Source organism: Sinohyriopsis cumingii, chromosome 10 (genome assembly GCF_028554795.1).
Source record: "Sinohyriopsis cumingii isolate HCF-2022 chromosome 10, ASM2855479v2, whole genome shotgun sequence".
NCBI lineage: Eukaryota > Metazoa > Mollusca > Bivalvia > Unionida > Unionidae > Sinohyriopsis > Sinohyriopsis cumingii.
Window position 1 is genome coordinate 40,248,033 of NC_142970.1, and position 19,246 is coordinate 40,267,278.

Below are 19,246 nucleotides of genomic sequence, written 5' to 3' on the forward strand. Positions count from 1 at the left end.
GTTGGCGTGAACAGCACCTGTGAATTTAGTGATGTTCAATTATGCAGAAAAAATGCACACCCACCCACATGTTGGTTATCTGTCTGACGGAAATCTTGGTCTATAATATTTTCTTATTCTTGTAACATGCTTGTAGCATATGTATAAATATCAATATCATAATTTTCGTTAAAAATTTACAAACAGTTTAAATAATGAATGAAGCTTGATTCACTCATATTGTGATTAAATATATAAAGTAAAAATGAAAAATTCTTTACATCATCAGATCCAGATAGGATAACCTGAATATGTGAAGTATATTAAAATTTGACATACTTGTATTGTTTATGCAGCAGTACAATCTGTTTTCAAAGTAATACATTGGACATGGCTAAGTTTGAAAAGTGCTGGTATGAGCTCAAGTTGAACACTGCTAGAACAAATATCTTTACTAGCACTTAAAAGATGAAGAAAGACAAACTTTGCTTGATCTTTACTTAACTTTAATAGACATTTTAAGAAAAATTTAAAAGTATTAAAGATGATATTTACAAATAATGTTAGGGTCCTAAAATGCAAATAAATGACCCACTTTACCATTGAACAAAAGGTGTATGAAAGAAGAAATTTAAATTTGTAAAGAGGTAGTAAATTGTTCCATTAAGTAATTAAAGGGAACCATTTCCATTTATGAAAAGGTAATATAAAGACAAATTAAAGTTGCAGAAAGTATTATCTTTTATTAGTCTTTACTGGCAAAAAAATAAGCATTTTCGACTGTAAATTTGATAATAAATAACTTTGATTTGCATCAGAGTATATCTTGTGTGTAAAATCCTGCAACAAGGCTTTACATTACACATTCAACACTTTTCACCAGTGAGCCTGGGTTCAATCCTCTATCCCAGCAGTGGTCACCATTCGAGTTTGATGGTTTCTTCTAGGTTTTATAATCTCAATCGCAACCAACACCACCATATCCCTATGTATACCAGCTATCAAGTGCACAAAATTAATGGCAATCTGATGCATGAAGAATTTATAAATCAGGAATACTTCATGCCTATGGAGATGTCTGTTCACTACTGTAACCTTGGTAACAAGTTGTACTGCATACTAATATGGGTTTATGGGGCAGGTAAGTGTAAATTGTAACGAAGAAATGTAAAGAACAAACTAATGAAAGAACAAACGATTACCAACATCCTTTATTAAAATATTAATTTACTCAATAATTCAACAATAAAGACATGTACAAGATATACAATCACATATTTGTTATCCAACCTCCATTTATCTGACCATTGCCTTATAATATACTTCAAATGTATATCACTGATTAAACATAACGCATACATTTATCCATTAATACAACAATTGTCATAATAAAATATTTTAATTTCAGTGGCTTGTCGCAAATAAACAAGACGAGACACTACATGTTCATGCAAATTTGTATTACTATGTAAAATGGTGTAGCCATATACAATTTTCAAATGTGAAAAAGTGCAGCAGGTCCATTTCCAACATATTAAAATCTGAGAGCAGTAAACTAGATTTTTTTTAAATGATGCAAACAAGAGTTGCAGAAAACATGATTGATCATATACTTCTTTCCCATTGACAGAACACCCAATGTTTCATCTGACAGAAAATAACTTTGTTGTGCTGTCTAAAGCTTTATTTTGTGTTTAAACCTTTAACAAAATGTAAATACATTTCCAATCATTAGTTATTAAAAAAGGCATTGTCCTGCCAAGCTAAGCTCAGCTTCGAACAAGGCCAGGCTATTTAGGTCAGGTCGTGAAATAGGTCTTTGTTGAATTGACAGAAAAGGCAGAGGATGTTCCTATTGCATCAAACATGTGCTCTCCTGGCCTTTCTTAGTAACCACTCAGAATTGAGCACATGACACAGGAAATATGTGACATATTTCACAACTACACAAGGACAACATATCCGCTGAAAGTGAAAACTGGGACTTTTACAAGACAACATGTATCAAAATAGCATATTCTTCACCAAAAATAATGTGCACAATGTTTATTATTTGCGTGATTTTGCCCACATAGAAATCTTAAATTTGGGGGGAATTTTAACTATCGTGCATCCTAGATGCAATTCTGGATTGTCCACTTTGACTCCTCTGGAACATCAGGAGGGTCTTTGTCTTTTTTGATGCCCCGCGTTCTTCTTAACAGAAGCCTTTTGCTCCTTGACGAACATATATATATGTATTTCTTGTCCAATATTTCCTTCACCTTTTGGAAGGTATCCAATTCCCATGAAGGAGGGTGGGAAATCAGCCCACCATCTGCCCCTTCTTCATCTGAACTCATGTAGTTCTTGTCCAGCACCTTCCTTACGTTTGCCTTTTTTTCCACACTCCAAGTTTCTTTCTTGTCCAAAGCAGTGAGTCTTATTTTGGATTTCTGTTAGATTATAAATAAGAAAAAATAAAGTTGCCAGTTAGATTGCACTTAATTACTTATATATATATATATATATATATATATATATATATATATATATATATATATATATATATATATATATATATTTGTATATAGATGCATAATAACATCAACATAAACAAAAAGGTTCTAGCTATTATCATTCCAAGCAGGAAACGAACCCATGCTGTAACAGCATTTATTGCCTAGTCTTGTACATGTACAGTTGCACCCTTAACCACTCAGCCATGGACTTGTTGCCCCCCAAAAATCATTGAATAAGGTAGAAGGTAAGGCTTTAACACAAACGAAAACTCTCACTGAGGACTTTATATAGCACCTAACCTTTAGAAGCTCTAAGCGCTTTACAACATTAGACAACACCTGTAAAATAAAAATAAACAAATAGAATGATATGATTTCACACAAAAAAAACAACATAAAAACGTGTTGAAAATATTTAAGGTAGGAAACATCATTAGGTCTTTAAGATTGTTCTTGCAGTCGAAATAAGTGAGTCTTAAGAGCACTCTTGAATGGGATCACTGTGCCTTTGTGTCTAAGTTCAGTGGGCAATTCATTCCACATTGCTTGGCTCTGGTTGTCCATATGACTTCATTTTGATAGTGGGAATAATGAGTATACGATCGTCAGAAGAGGAGCGTAAGTACCTTGCTGGTGTGTACACATGGGTGAGGTCGGATAGGTATGTTCGACTGGAGTCCGTTAGTGAAACATAGCATAGAGAACAAATTTTATGTGTGATTCTGGATCGAATGGATGGCCAATATAGAGTACAGAGCAGCGGGGAGGTGTGCTCTGATCGTGGTACTCTAACTATGATCCGAGCAGCTGTATTTTGAACATTTTTAAGTTTCTGGAGTAGATATTGAGATGAACCAGAGAGAACTGAGTTACAACAGTCCAGTCTTGAAAGTACTAATGAACACACAAGTGTTTTAGTACTGGTAATACCCTCATTGCAAAAGGGAAATGTGTTACAATTAGTTGTTTTATTGGAGTACTGTCTCTGTGTACACACACACACGCACATATATATACATATATATATTAGGACTCAAAAGTAGCGGTAGTCCGCTAGCCCGAGGCTAGCAGATTTCCTGTCGGACTAGTAACTTTCACAATGTCAATAGTCCGATGGGCTAGCAAGTTTCGGTTATCAATAGTCAGCGTTTGTTTACGCCATTCCCTAATAAAAATTGGACTTAGCAGATGTTCTGTAGAATCAAAGCAGTGGCCATTGTAAACACAGTCATTAAATGTAAGCATGAGAAGATGAAGTCAAATTCTGCATTGGAAAGGTGCGTTTCTATAACAAGAATCCGTCAGATTTTGTGCATTTCACTTAACAGCGCAAATTATGGTCCCGTAATTAACAACAGAAGTTTGGTAATTGATCCCAATTATTCTGATAATGAATAAAATGACAAAATGTCGTGATTTCACACGTTATTCCCTCGACTACAGTTACAAACGAAAAAGCGGTATACCACACAAAAGAACACAGCAAAAAGTATTCAAAAAAATTAGTTCTCACGTTTTTGTTTAAGTTTTTTGTTGTTGCTCGCTACCCAAACGCTCCAACAGTCACAAACAGGAAACTACATATTTGAAATTTCCATCGAAATAATTTTAAAAATTAGATCAATTTATTACGATCAGGTAACTGACACATCCCTTCCATACAACTACTTTTTCTATGATGATAAGAATAGTTTTTATTATTTTCCCTTACAAGGATGAACAAATAACATAATACACATGGAGATATCCAAGCAGAATGCCGTACGTTTGTTTGGAATTAAAATCTCTGAGCATGGGCATCTAAGATTTGTAAAGTTTCTGCCATATTATTAATTTCATCAATACATTGAGGTGCGATTAATTAGGAACAATTTACCAAACTTATGACTTATGACACCGTAACTGGAATTGTTAAACACAACGTGCCGAGTGTCAGATGGCTTCGTTTGATGGGAACACACCTTTTCCAAGCTGAAACTAACACTATCTTCTGATGCTAATATTTTATAACAGTGTTTACAATAGCCACTGCTTTGATCATGCAGAATATCCGCTGAAGTTAAGTCTTTTTTAGGGAGAGGCCATTTAATTATGGGAGGGGCAAAGACACATGTTTTGAAACGTGTTTCTTACTCTAACTTTCTTATATAAAGGACACTGTGTCATTCCCTTTCTTGCTTTAAATATTCGCGTCAGCTATGCTATAACAGCTCGTATTTCAAAACAAGGCATAATTCCCTCCTTATAAGACAGGCAAAATACGGCATTTGATAGAAGGTGTTCAGCCAACGGGAAAAAAGGAAAAGTTGAATAAGAATGATGAGGAATAATTCTTATGATAGCGAAAAGCGTAATGGAAAATTTCAGAAGAAATGGACAAAAGACGGAATGGCTGAATTATGACGAGGAAAGTAACCTTATGTGGTGTAACTGGTGTACGCAATTCGCAAAAACAAAGAAAAGATCCAATTTTGCTGCGGGTTGTTCGAACTTTAAAACTGAATATATAAACGTACAAGAAAGCTGTGTGACATTGTTTTGTGAACAGGACTAGTAAAGATTTGGCAGAAAATTTAGCAAATTTCTCAATATCCTAGTCCTTCTGGCTACAAGAGAAATTTGTGTTAAATTCGAGCCAAAGATATATATATATATATATATATATATATATATATATATATATATATATATATATATATATATATATATATATATATATATATAGTAGTCCTCCTCTTGAACAGGCTCCCTGACCATCGGCGATCCGCTGCTTATGGAGAGAACCCGTAGGCACCGATGAGTTTGTATTCAAAAGTACCCCTCACAAATGGCCACCACGCTAACGCGACCAGCGTATTAGTGCAATAATATACAATTTACCCCTCATAAGCGGCTGCATTTTATATTGATATGTATCCAGAACCTGTATGTTATTCATAACGTGTGTTAAGTAATCCGAGTTTGTTTCCCGATGTCAGGTTTTCTTTACTGAAAGAAGTGTTGACTAAAGTACATGTACCACTAAAGTTAATATCATTTCATATACGCCTCACGAGAAGCCCCATTTATTCCATAAAGCCGAGAAATACTCAAATTTTATTCCATACAAAAGGGTAGTACATGTAATCCAATAAGCCTTACTGCTGTGTTATCATAAGATGTCCGGTTTAGTCACTTCGATAATCGTTAAGATTGCAATTATTCATATTAGTAACAGCTGAGAAGTGGCAGCATCGATGTACAATACACAAGTCAGCAGGAAAATGGTTTGATAGTCTGTATGGCTTCCCTTAGTAAGATGTTCGCTTTGATAATTAGTGGCTAATATTACTGACAATAATTGTCAAAATCACAAATCCTAATGGCCACGAGGTGAAATCTGCGTGACTGAAGCCGTTTTGGCTTGACACACTTAGTGTAAAGAAATGTGTATAAAAACAATAGGGTACCAGACTGCGACTAACGAATCGTGTGACAAGATCACTTCCTTTAAAAACACAGCAATTTGTGTAGATGCATACAAAATTGTTTTATCAGTATTGTAGTTGGCAACTTGAATAACTTACTGCTAAACAATCAACATATCATCGAGGAAAGAAAAATCATCAGTTTAGAAGAGAAAGTGAAAGTAATTCAAATAACCGAGAGGTTCGGTGTGTGTGTGTGTGTTTGTGTGTGTGCGTGTCGAGGATCCTTACAGAAAACTAATGTGCGAAAGAATCAGATAAACAATATCGTGAAAGATAAGGAAACAATTATGCAGAAGTGGGAAGGTGAAATGGACGAAGAAAGGAAGATTGTTTGAGCCAGGAGCTGTTTGTATCCTGATTTGAATGACAAGAAAAAGCAACAATTTATCAGCTGAATTGGAATATGACGACTTTACCACAAGAAATGGATGGTTGCACAGATTTCAAGTGTGACACAATGTTAAGTGTTCTGTCCTTACTGGATAATCAGCTGTTGTTAATAAAGAAGTTGTCAAAGATTGGAACAAAAGACTAAACGATATATGCAGAGGATATGACAGCAAGGATATTTTTAATTGTGACGAGACTGGTTTGTTTTTTAGACTGTTACCAACAGAGTGACAGATGATGTGATCTGTAACATAATTATGAAGACGGTTTTAAAACTATATCAATGGTTATTCATAATATTCTTTTGAAAATGATGAAACAGTTTGTTTTCCATTTATTTCACAACATGCATGTGATATTTTAATGAAAATAATTAAATGTTTTAAAATTGAATGTACTTGTGACTTTCTTCATATGTATTACTATTCACATTTGTCATCCCGCTCTAGAAAGGCCACCCTCATTATAAAGCCACTTCCATGCTGCAGTAGGGCCAGCCTTATAAGAGGGGGACTACTATATATATGTATATATATATATATATATATATATATATATATATATATATATATATATATATATATATATATACACGTTTTAGGTGCGTTGTGGGCAGTCATCCCGAAAGTGGGTTTACGGGAAGGACATGATATAGTTTACATTTCAAATCAAAATACATATACATAGGTTGTATTTCTTACATAGCAATTATGTATATGTTGAAAATAAGTATATACACTTATGTTATAGTCCTATTCATGTTTTCGGTTCGTGGGCAGATATATAAATTTCATGGGCAGTTTTGACCTTTAGGTTGAAGATGACAAAGTAACTGCCCAAAAATACGTTCACGAAGAACAAACATATAGCATTCGGCCCGTGAATACGGCCACGGGAACAATATATAGCGTACTGCCCACGAATACGTTCACAAGTAACAAATATATAGCATGACTTTCCGGTGTGCGTGCGCAAAATGGTTGTCAAGACACGACGATAAACATTAATCTATTAAAGCATCCTTTGCAATGGCCAGCGTACATATAGCGGACGTGAGGTTCGTTTTTCACAGCTTGTTTGAAATAAATGGATGATTATATATCCAGTGTAACAACTTGTCTTGACAGCTTATGGATGCTAATGTTTGACATTTATTGTGAAGATGATTGTTCACTGCTTGTTGATGAATTCGTAGCTTCTGTTAATCGATGCTATAGCTCAATTTAACTGTCATACACTGATATGTTTAAGTCTGCTTGCACAGTTAACTATGCAGAGATATGGAAATATAACAAATTGGTTTTAATAACTTTCAGAGTTTGTTTTACTATTACTCAATATTTGTTTCAAGTACTATAAAGGCTGTGATAGGTTGGGTGGCTTAGATTACAAATTAGGCCCTTCTCACTTGGGGGGTGGGGGGTGGGTACTGCCCATTATGAATATTACTGGTCCTAGATGTCCAACCTGATATTTTTGACATATAGGTTCAACATCTTACTGCCAGCAGAAATGGTGTTCTGTAGTATTTTTCCCAGTCAATAGTTTATGGATATATTATGTCATGTACTATGCTTGTTTAATTCTCTCATCTCAGTTATGACGTTACCATTGAATGCTATAATGTTCCCAGACATCCGGTATTCTTGGTTATTAAAATTATATATATACACAGATAACTGAAGGTCAGTTCTCATTATTCCCTAACAATTGTAATTAGTGGGGCTGTAGCAATTGATGGTCTGAGAATTCAAGTTAACTGGTTCAAAACTTGGGTAAACAACAAACTGTTTTCTTCCTTTGACAGGCATCATAAAGTTTTGCATCTTTGTCCCTCTGATGACTGTGGTACACAAGTTACAGACTTTGCCTTAGAATGAGCCTGATTTTTGATACTTGTTACTGAATGGGGTGGGGTAGGGAAGTAACAAAATTATTAAAGGTGGAATGTATGCAAACCATGCTGGAAATAGATCTGTGCCAGCAACTGCAACATGTAAGCTTCAATCAATTTGGAAACTATAAGCTTTATCCTGTAAATATTAACAGTTCACACCCTGTATAAAAGATGATTTTGTGTTTGATTAACTGGAACTGTTAATTTATTATGTTAAGGAATTTATTGTTTTAACCCTAGTAAATGTAATATAATTAGGTCAAAAGTTCCAGTTTGTTTATTGTTTCCAGAGTTGATTATTGTAACTGGAAGAACCTGTTTCTAAGTGTTAAATGAAACGAAAGAGATATTGTTTACTCAAGTGATATAAAATAAAAGTTTAAAATGAACTGAAAGAAATATTGTTTATTCAAGTGATACAAAATAAATGCAAAAGTGTATATTCATTAAGAAGTGTATTGTCAATTGCAAATAAATGAAGATTTATCTTATTTCGTTCTTTACTCGTGTACAAAATTATACCTGGATTGGGCAATAATTACTTGGACTCCATTTGGAAAAGAAAAATCTATATGTCCTAAATACCTAATGTTCATATCATAATGCTCTTTTAATGGATGATTATGCTTTTCAGCTGACGTTACCATATTGCCAAGTGAACTAATAGTATGGCCTTCGGTGTGGCCCACTAATCACATTTGTAAATGAATTATGCATACAATAGAGAAATAGCTCTTAAAATATCTTATGAGTTGAACAATGTGTGTACACAAATAAACATGAAGCAAATCTTTGAACTTGTATGCCACACATGCAAGTGAATTGGTGGTTTTCATATGTAACTTGTGTACTCTTATGGCTTTTGTCTATATTACTTTTAGCCATTTCTATTCACACACTAGAACACAACCTTTTTTGTCTGATTCAGGTACTAATGCAAAACTTATTTCAGCTGTAACTGAAGTATACAGAATTTTTCCTGATGTTGAGGCCTACTGTGTAGACAGTATAGCTGTAAGTCATCAAATCAAATGGAAGACAACAGTGTGCAGTTGAAGAAAATGATATATACCCAGTACCATTTAGAGTTATCTTAAAGAAAAGTCACAATGCACACTGATACAAGTAGTTTTAGAAAATGCATTTGTTCCACATACATTTTAACTTAACCCAAAAGTTCAGTCTCTTGCCTAAAATTCAATCAGATGTATGCATTTATTCCATAAAACACAAAGATATAATGAACCAAATCATTTTCATTATTGAGTTAGGTAGTAGGCTATGTTAAAGAGTGCAATCACTTTATCGATTTTTTTTTCCATTACATTTTTATTTATTATAAAATGACATTTCTTAGTGGAGTGCTAGCAACTGTAACTTGAGGAATATTTTGTACATGCTGGCCTAAGTGTCATGAATATACTGTGCTACATTTTGCTTTATTAGGTATAATACTATCATGAGACTTGTTTGATTAAATCCTGAATTTGTCAGTTACACTTACAAGTCCACTGGTAGAATTTAAAATCTGTGACAGTTTGGGAACTTTTTTTGCAGGAACTGCAAATCACTTTGCCTTCACAGTCAATGAATTCAAGCCATTGATAATTGTCAAACCATTGTGACTGAAAATGTGATTGTCTCTTAGTTGTGTCCTATTTGATAATTTTGCTACCACAGAGTCTGGATTGTGTCTCTGAAGAAATATTTCATCTAGACTCTGTTGCAGTATTACATTTTATATGTTCAATTTAATGAATTTTCTTTCTTTGAATCATTCTTATGTCATAACTTGCGAAAATAGTTTAGTTAACAATATTTATTCAAACAGAAAAGATAACCTCACTTGACAAATCATCCTACTAAAGTGATCATGGCATACACTTGTATCTTTGAAATTCAAATATTGCCCACTCGTTAATTAACATAACTAATATTGCACACTGAAGGTGATCATATGTATCATCAGTTTTAAAAAAATAAAGACATAATACTATCATTTAATCACTGCATACAGGAAACAGACACTTGTGTCTGTAAAATGCCTTTCATTGGATTACATTGGTTTATTAAAACCAAACAGCGATCCACTCAGGATTTTCTAGGGTAGATACAGAGAATATATTATGGTCATTCAGAACGCTATCAATACATCAGACCAGATTGTTTTTATTATTATTTAGGCAAAATAACTTAGTAAGTCAGATGGCAAACATGAGGATGGTGATAGGTTATGTGGAATTTGCATTGAATCATCTGATCCCAGAAGATTTGATACAATGTCACTATCTGTGGTAATCATCAAGTGCAGTTGCATGGCACCATAAGACTTATCAAGATACCATGAGCCAGAAAGATGAAGAAAAAGAAAAACGATGACCCAAAGACAAATCCTGCAAGCTGTGTGCAAAAACGATTCCACAGATTATAGATGAAAACTTTACTATATTTAGCTTCAAGATATTAATAAATTCGGATTACTTCCTCCAGTCTGCTACAGTAATTCATGCCCATTGCACTCATAAATTGATTATAGTCCTTGCAGTATTTTGTGTGGGCCACAATATTTTAATTGATGCAGCTGATGCTCCATTCTTCAGTTCAGTGTTGATTCAAACATAGCAATGTCCCTTTGGGATGTGTGCATAAATAAAGAATGCCTGTCCCTTCATTACCACACTTGTTGAATTTATCGTGTCTCTCTGAAAACTGTACCATGTGAGAAAGAATTTTATAAACAAACTGGACATAAGTATTGCTAGACATATACTCAGACCTGAGACTTCATAAAAGACTGCTTACTTGTAAGGCATTGTTAGTGCTAGGGCTTGAGGTAATAACTTGCTATATGTTTGGTAAGGCAAAATAAGGGGCCTTATGACTTAAATTGAAACTGTGAAAAAACAAAAGGTTCAAATGCAATAAACTTTTGTTTTTCCTCATTTGTTATATTACAGTGCCATGAAAGGTCATTTCTTTTATCTTTTTAATCCCTTGCCAATTTTAAGTCATCATCACTAACCAAGTCTCTAAATCAATTCTTGGCATATTTAGCTAAAATGGTGTCTACTGTTCCATTATATCATTGATTGTTTAGCTTGCTTGTATGGAGCTTAACACCATTTTTCAGGACATCATAGACTTTACATGGCAGCCAACATATTTATTGGAAGAAATCAACACACATAACGCTACTGGCAAACTTTCTCATATCCACACATTGGTTGGACTAGAGAGAGTTGATTAGTGATGTGTATGCCTAGACCATTCTATAATCCAGGGCCCCATGATTGAATTCAGCTTAATGAAATTAACCCTAATTCAATTTCCTTGTTGCATTTAAATCATAACACCCACCATGCAAAGTGACACATGTCTCAAGATTTTCAAATTTGTATATGTTTTGCAACTTTTAATTCTGAGTTGATGCATGTGGATGTGGAAATTCAGTTACTGAATACTTAGCTACTTATATAAGGAGCTCTCACACTGGTAAAAGCATGCAACTGGGATTGTATTTGCAAGAGGGCAATTAATTGTTCAAAATACTGTTTTAGCTAACTACATATGCGAAGGGTTGATGTATAAAAAAGAGGATCAAGAAATCCTAGCTGGTAAAGATAATTGTATCCAACTTGATAGAAAGTGAGAAGGCCTTTTAATTTTGTACAGCAGTTTCATTAAGGAACCAACTATAATACCATTAGCAGTTTATGAGCAGCAAAAACCACATTTAGGACCAACTAGACATCAAAACCATATGCATAGTTCCATTTACGGCCAACCATACATCAAATAGGTCATCTAGTGAAAGCACAATGTCAAAATGACCAGCCATCTAGGAGAAGTAGCAAGGAAGGGGTTTTCCAGATGCCCATTAAAACAGCCATATTGGAGGTTAGATTGGCACTATTTTCATTTACGTCCAACTAGACATAAAAAGTCTTTCACTGATATGACGATTCATTCAGGAGAAGTAGTTATACCAAGATTTTCAGGATGGACACATTGGTGGCCTTATAGGATGTCTGTACAGCACCATAATTCTCATTCAGGACCTGCTAGACATCAACATAAGTATTTTGTACACATGTTGACACGCTGACACAATTATCCATTCAGAAGTAGCGATAAAAACTTTCTTAATATGGCTACTGTGGCAACCACATTGTATGTGTGAGTGGCACCATCTTGTTTTTTCTTCCAGATATTTTCACACAAATATCATATTTAAAGATAACATGAATTCATACAAGATCTTGTCGGTTTATTTCATAACAGATTTTTCACTAATATTAATATAATCTTTTGAAAACATTTATACATTATAGTTCTAGAAATTTTTCATGCTCTCAGAAACTATTAAAATCACAGCAGAAAGTGTTATGTTATATCTTTATTCAGCACTGAAAAATATTTATGAACTCTTAAAGTTTTTTCCCCTATATTAACTTAATTTAATGAAGATTTTCAGACTATAACCTTTCCATTGGATTTAGTTTTTCAAACCTGGCATAAAAAGTATGTTATAGTAACCAATTTTTACATTGCCTTCACCATTGCAGAAATCTCTATAATCAATTTCCTAGTAAAGAAAAGCCAAGAAAATAAATGGACAGTTAATATTCACTTCAGGATCACAGACCTGAGGCAAATATGTCATTGTTAAATCAAACATTTTTATTGTGTTTCCTTAGACTTAAATATATATATATATACTTGCTGTTACTCTAAACGAAGGCTGGTGATCCAGTTGATAACCTTTTGGGGGTTTTAAGGATGTCTTTAAAATTAAGGCCTTAAAAATGTTGAGATCTTATATTAAAAATGACAATTTGAGCCTTGCAGATTCATGTCCACAGGTGCCCAAATAAAAAAAGGGGGGGGGGGTGCAAGGGGCAAGCTTGTTGGTGTGCTATAAAATAACTGACTTATCATCGGTGTGCTGACAGGTGATGTGTAATTAAATCACTGTTGTAATATTAATAATGAGTGAGTCTGCACAAAGGAATTTCATACAGCTAAACTAGCTCAACAACTAGAGGCAATTAAGAAATATATCCACATTCGTGATTCTGTCAAATGGCAGATACAACAGCATCAGGAAGCTCAAGTGGCATTTACAGAAGGTAAAGAGCCGCTATACTTGTTATCTTTTTAGGGATGCGCTTGGATTTTGCCCTCAAGCTGGAGCAGTCATAGGATATATAATAAATCGCCACGGTCGGAATTTATCCCCAAGCTGGGGTAATCGATGGGTAAAGTCTTATCCACAGTCGGGGTTTTATTCAAGCTTCAGGTGCAAGTTTTTGTGCATCTCCATGCCCTTGCATAAAACACAGTTACACGTTTTTTTATATAGATATTTTTCAGTTGTAGACAGGAATAATAAGTATTTGTGAGTCTTTGAAATGAATGGGTTCATTATGAATTGAGTGGCACTACATTTCAAAAGCAAAATTGGATTGAAATGCAAGAACTGTAGTACGGAATTAGTATTGGTTCTGGATCGTAGAATGGAATTGTGTGTGTGATTGGATTTTTAACGTAGCTTGAATAATTTTTCAGTCATATTGCTACGATGTCTGCAGTGTGGCAGTTTATAGTGATGTACAGCACTGGGGCATCATGCTGCAAACATGTAGTATGATGTTGCACCCAGTCACATTATCCTGACACCAGGCCGATCAGTCCTAACACTAACCTCTTAATTCTGAGCGTCTAGCGAGGTAGCTGTTAATACCATTTTTGTAAGTCTTTGGTATGACTTGGCTGGGGTTTGAACCCATGACCTCCCGCTTCTGAGGCGGACGCTCTAACCACTAGGACACCGGAGTGGTCAGAATGGAATTGTAACAATTACAATGGAAGCAATTTGTATTATGCTTGTTGGGGCATTCCTCACTGATGGCTGTCAGTGACATCATCATGGGAATGTGTAACAGCCACATTTTGTAAGAACAAGGTGTAGTTGGTGAACAATACAGACACTTTTCTGCCATTTTCACTGGCATCATCTCATATGATGTTATTTAAATAAACTTCCTACAACATACTCACAACATATAAAACCTATATGCAAATCTGATGAAAGCTGCTTGTGTTTCTAAAACACATACTCCATACTGGTGGCAAGAATGTCCAAATCTACATTACAAAAATGAAAACATTACCATCCATCACGGAGTTGCAAATGTATGAAATCCTCTTGTTGGGTAGTTTTACTAACAGGCTTTACAGCAGGGCCTTCCATTAGATTTAAATGTGGCAGGTAAGTTGACAAAGTAGGGTGGGGGGTTGGGGGGACCTACCCCAATGGGGATAATTCGTTTTTTTTTTAAAGTAGCATGGTGTAAAGTAAACGTAGATGGGCTGATAAGGAATCCACTGAATTTACAGACTAAAGGTTTAGACATTTGTTTTTAAGAGAAAAATGAAAGAAGGAAACAATACAACAGATATTTTAATATGACTTTAATATTTATTTTCTAGATTTAATTAAGATTATGAATCAGAATCAGTCTCCAACTCCACTGTAAAGTTTATCTATTACTTCTTCTGCTCAGGCACCTGCAAATTAAAACAAAATTGTAATGCTTAAATAAAGTCATATCATCTCAGCACTAGTTACATATGCAGAAGTCATGTTAATCAGCATTATAAAAATGTATGAAATTTTCTTCACTGCACTTGTGCTTCCCTTACTATCGTTAAGCCATGATACAAGATAACTTTGCACTTACTTGTCATTTCTGGCAAGTGGATGGTGCAATCAATTTGCACAAAGATGAATTTATTTCATCCAAATGTTTCATGTGAATAAAAATTCCAAATGGAGGCACTTGTCCGATCAGACAAGATATATGCATATTGTAGTTAGCTGGACTCTAGCTCTGATAGTCCTGGGCAATAGGATAAGCTGATTTTGTTATCAGTTTAGAAATGCATCCGCTTTGCAAATACTATGCTTTAAAAGACGAAACTGAATCCAATATTGATGAAATAAGAGTCATTTGGATTACCTTGTTTTTTATCATTCTGCGTTGGTTGGGTGCATATTTGAGAGTCTCTGATATGGTCTCTTCCATTCCATTTGCCTTTGCTTTGCCATTAGTTTTCAAGCAGGCTTCTGCAAGTGTAATACAATGTTTTAAAATAAGTTTCACAACAAAGGATGCATTGCATTTTTCTAAATGCCAGCAATAAGCAATGGAATATTTTTAAAACATGTACTTTGAAATGTCTCAAGTTACTTTATCAATTCATTTAAAAATCTCTGGCAAGTCACATGAAAAACACAATTTAAATCAAGGCATACTTACTTATCAAAACCTGACATATCACAAGCTCTTGAAATGCTTTTTTCCCTTTACGTCCCTTTGGATTATACTCTGGCCAGTCTTTTTGTTTTAAGCTTTTTCATCATCCTGCAGACACTATCCCCAATTGTAAACCTGCCAAGGGAGCTCAAGTAGCATATCTGAAAATAATAATAATAATAATAATAATATTTTTTGATTTTGATATTATTATTAGTAGTAGTATTTCATGATCGATGTGACAAAATATGCTTGTATATAGTTATTTTTTGCCATGGTTTTGCAAGCAAATTTAATTTATCTAACTTGAAAAAAATTTGATAACATTAACTATGCAACACAATGTACTAATAGCAATTATAAACCAAATTAACCACCGTGAATCTATTAACTTCATAAATGACATTCACTCAAGGATTGAATTAAAGTAGCCACATAATATGTAATAGTGTATATGTTGTAAAATACCTGTTACATGTTCATCTCTGAACATGTTTTGGCCTACATCCGTAAGACAAAACAGCCGACCACTACATGTTCACCCCACCCCCAAAAATAATTATACAGGCACTGCAGAACTTGCATAATGCATATTGAGGTTCACAACAGCAAATAAAGGTTATAACAGTTTTTTTTAAATAGAAAATAAAGCCCCAATTTACCATCTTCTTGGAGAGTTTGGGATTCTCCTCCAACCTCTGGCAAAGGCCCTCTAGTTCCTCCACTGAATCACATGGCATTGCAAGAATTTCTTCTCTATATTCTGTGTCTGGGCCTTGTGTATGAACTTGGAGGGCCAGCTGCTCCAACAAATTCTCAATATTTGTGTCCAGTTTCATAAGTACATTGAACTGGAAATCTGTAAGAGATTTGTGATGAAATTAGTTTTGAAAGATCAAGATCATTATTATAAACTCCTTAAAAAGATCTGTACAGTGAACATGGGTTTAACAATGAAATATATTTATGAAATGAAATACATGGTTTTTGTACAGTTTATAAGAAAACTTTTCCCTATAATCCTTGATTTTTTTATTCCCTGGATATGTTGTTTCACTGCTGGTGTCTGTAAAGTCTGCATTCAATGTAGATGGTTTAGGCGTCTGACTTACACAAGACAATGGTATACATCAGAAAGAAAAATAAAAAAACCAATGGAATGATGAACAGTCGACACATCAATGAAAAACAATTCATTGTTTATTTGCACAAATAAGTCTTGAACAGTATGTTTTATGACCTATAATTTAATTAATTAACATCTCACAATGTTCTGAAATAACATTATCTAAGCTACAAGAGCTTGTGCTTTCATGTCATAATCTTCCATTTTGCAAACAAATTTTGATGTTGAATCAATGTATATGACCTTAGCATTGAACACTAACATTCAAAATGTCTACAAGATGACAAGACTATTATCAACTGAAGTGACAACAAACCAATGAGTTTTACGTGCATTGAACATAAGCATTTTTAAATGCTACAAAATGTGTTTTTAGTGTATGGCCACAAATTACCCAACATTTTGTCAAACATAAAATTGTTCTACTACCTTAGATGAGAATTAAATTCATAAATACAGTGTATAATTGACCTACTCGTATTTAGAGAGCTGTAAATGAAATAAGAGATTATATATAAGTCAACACCTGTAGTATTTGTTTCATTATTCTATAATGTACATTTTTTTCCATCCTCAATACTTACTACTTGCAAAGGAACTGGCAGAGATAAATCTTTATATTCTCCACTCCAGAGTGGATGGGGATGGTGATGGTGTTGTCCTTCTGGATGCAGCTAAGAGTATAAAGATTATCGTTACTTCTTAATTGCAGTAAAAAAGAAACAAAGAAATCAGACTGGACTTTTTGGCATGTAAACAAAATGCATACTGGTTGCAATGACCACTGTATATAAAGCAGTGATACAATATATCACAAAATGCATTCTTTTTTAACAAAACATCTAATCTCATATATACAGCATCATGAGTAAGTAAGTACTCTTAAACACATCTTATTAAACAGACAGAAAAATGATGAAATTTATATATACTTTTGATAAAGAATTTCCAATTGTGGCATGGTATAAAAGCAATTGATAAAAAATAAAAAGAGACCAGATAAACTAAATAGAACATACCAGCAGGATAAGAGGAAATCTTGGAGTCTGCAAAATAATCTCCATTTCAGGAGATTTTGGATGGGATGGCTGACCAGAAAGGTTTCCACTTGAGATTTTCATCTTTAAATAATCATCCTAGAGTGCACCAAAGTCATGTGAACTTGATCCAATTCCAACATTACTGCTGCTTGAGTGCTTAGATCCAGTATTGCCTTCACTAACTGATGTTATTAATACCTCTCTCTCATCAGCATAATTTCCATCATTTTTCAAAACTCCCATTGTAAAACCTCTGCTGAAGAAACTAACACTACACCATAAGGATTTAAAGAACTACTGCCCGGTTTCTAATCTCCAATTCATATAAAAAATCTTACAAAAGGTTGTTCAATCCCAGCTTGCATCTTGTCTGAATTCAAACAGTCTTTTTAGCAATGTACAATCTGCATATCGCCCTTGCCACAGGACACAAATTGTGTCTGCAAATAGATTACACTCCAGCCCAGTTGATCTATGTTGTGGTGTTGCACAGGGGTCTGTTCTTGGACCTGTTCTCTACACTCTATACACTCAGCTGCTCTCAAGTGTCATAGATCATCATCCAGTGAATCACCAATTGTACACTGATGACACCCAAATATACAAATCTAGCCACCCAACTGAAGTTGATGCTACCATCCAAGGTGTAGAGATGTGCATTTCTGATGTGAAATCATGGATGACTTGTAACACGCTGCAGATGAATGATGATAAAACTGAGGCCATTCTGATTACAACACAAAGACTTTCTCATTCACATCCTTTACCTCACACAATACATATCAGCAACACCAATATTAAATTCACACAATCAGTACAAAACCTAGGTGTTACTCTGGACAGTACTCTCACATTGCACCAACATGTCATGAACATATGCAAGGCTGCATATCTTGAGCTGAGACGCATCAGCTCCATTCTCAGATATCTTTCAGTTGATGCCACTAAAACACTTGTGTGTTCATTACTACTTTCAAGACTGTACTATGGTAACTCAATTCTGTCTGGTTCATCTTAATATCTACTGCAGAGACTTCAAAAAGTTCAAAACATAGCTGCTTGGATCATACTTAGGGTACCACAATCAGAGCACACCTCCCCGCTGCTCTGTACCCAACACTGGCTATCCATTCGATCCAGAATCAAACACAACATTAGTTCTCTGTGCTACGTTTCACTGACAGACTCTAGTCCAACATACCTATCCGACCTCACCTATGTGTACACACAAGCAAGATACTTACACTCCTCTTCCGACAATCATATACTCATTATTCTCACTATGAAAACAAAGTCACATGGACAGCATTCTTTTGCATACCAGGGCCCAGCAACATGGAATGAATTGCCCACTGAACTTAGACACAAAGACGCAGTGATCCCATTCAAGAGTGCTCTCAAAACTACTTATTCTGACTACAAAAACAAACTTAATGACTTAATAATGTTAACTACCTTAAATATTCTCAGCATGTTTTTTATGTTTTCTAATTTCATGGTGTTTGTTTTTGTAATCATATCATT

The 19,246-nt window shown here is 34.5% G+C and overlaps 2 long non-coding RNA genes across 5 annotated transcripts in view; one reads left to right on the plus strand and one right to left on the minus strand.

Annotated features, from left to right (window-relative positions):
- The window catches only part of LOC149789907 (uncharacterized), a 2,017,354-nt gene that overhangs the window by 884,611 nt on the left and 1,113,497 nt on the right, over nucleotides 1-19,246 (plus strand). The window lies entirely within an intron of this gene.
- Nucleotides 15,258-17,366, minus strand: LOC149789914 (uncharacterized). 2 transcript variants are annotated; one of them, XR_016423999.1, is made up of 4 exons: nucleotides 17,267-17,366; nucleotides 16,219-16,415; nucleotides 15,560-15,717; nucleotides 15,258-15,366 (listed from the first exon to the last, which is right to left on the minus strand). It is a non-coding gene; the product is annotated as an uncharacterized LOC149789914 (long non-coding RNA). The 2 variants fall into 2 exon arrangements; XR_016424000.1 differs by lacking the exon at nucleotides 17,267-17,366 and having other exon boundaries at nucleotides 16,219-17,058.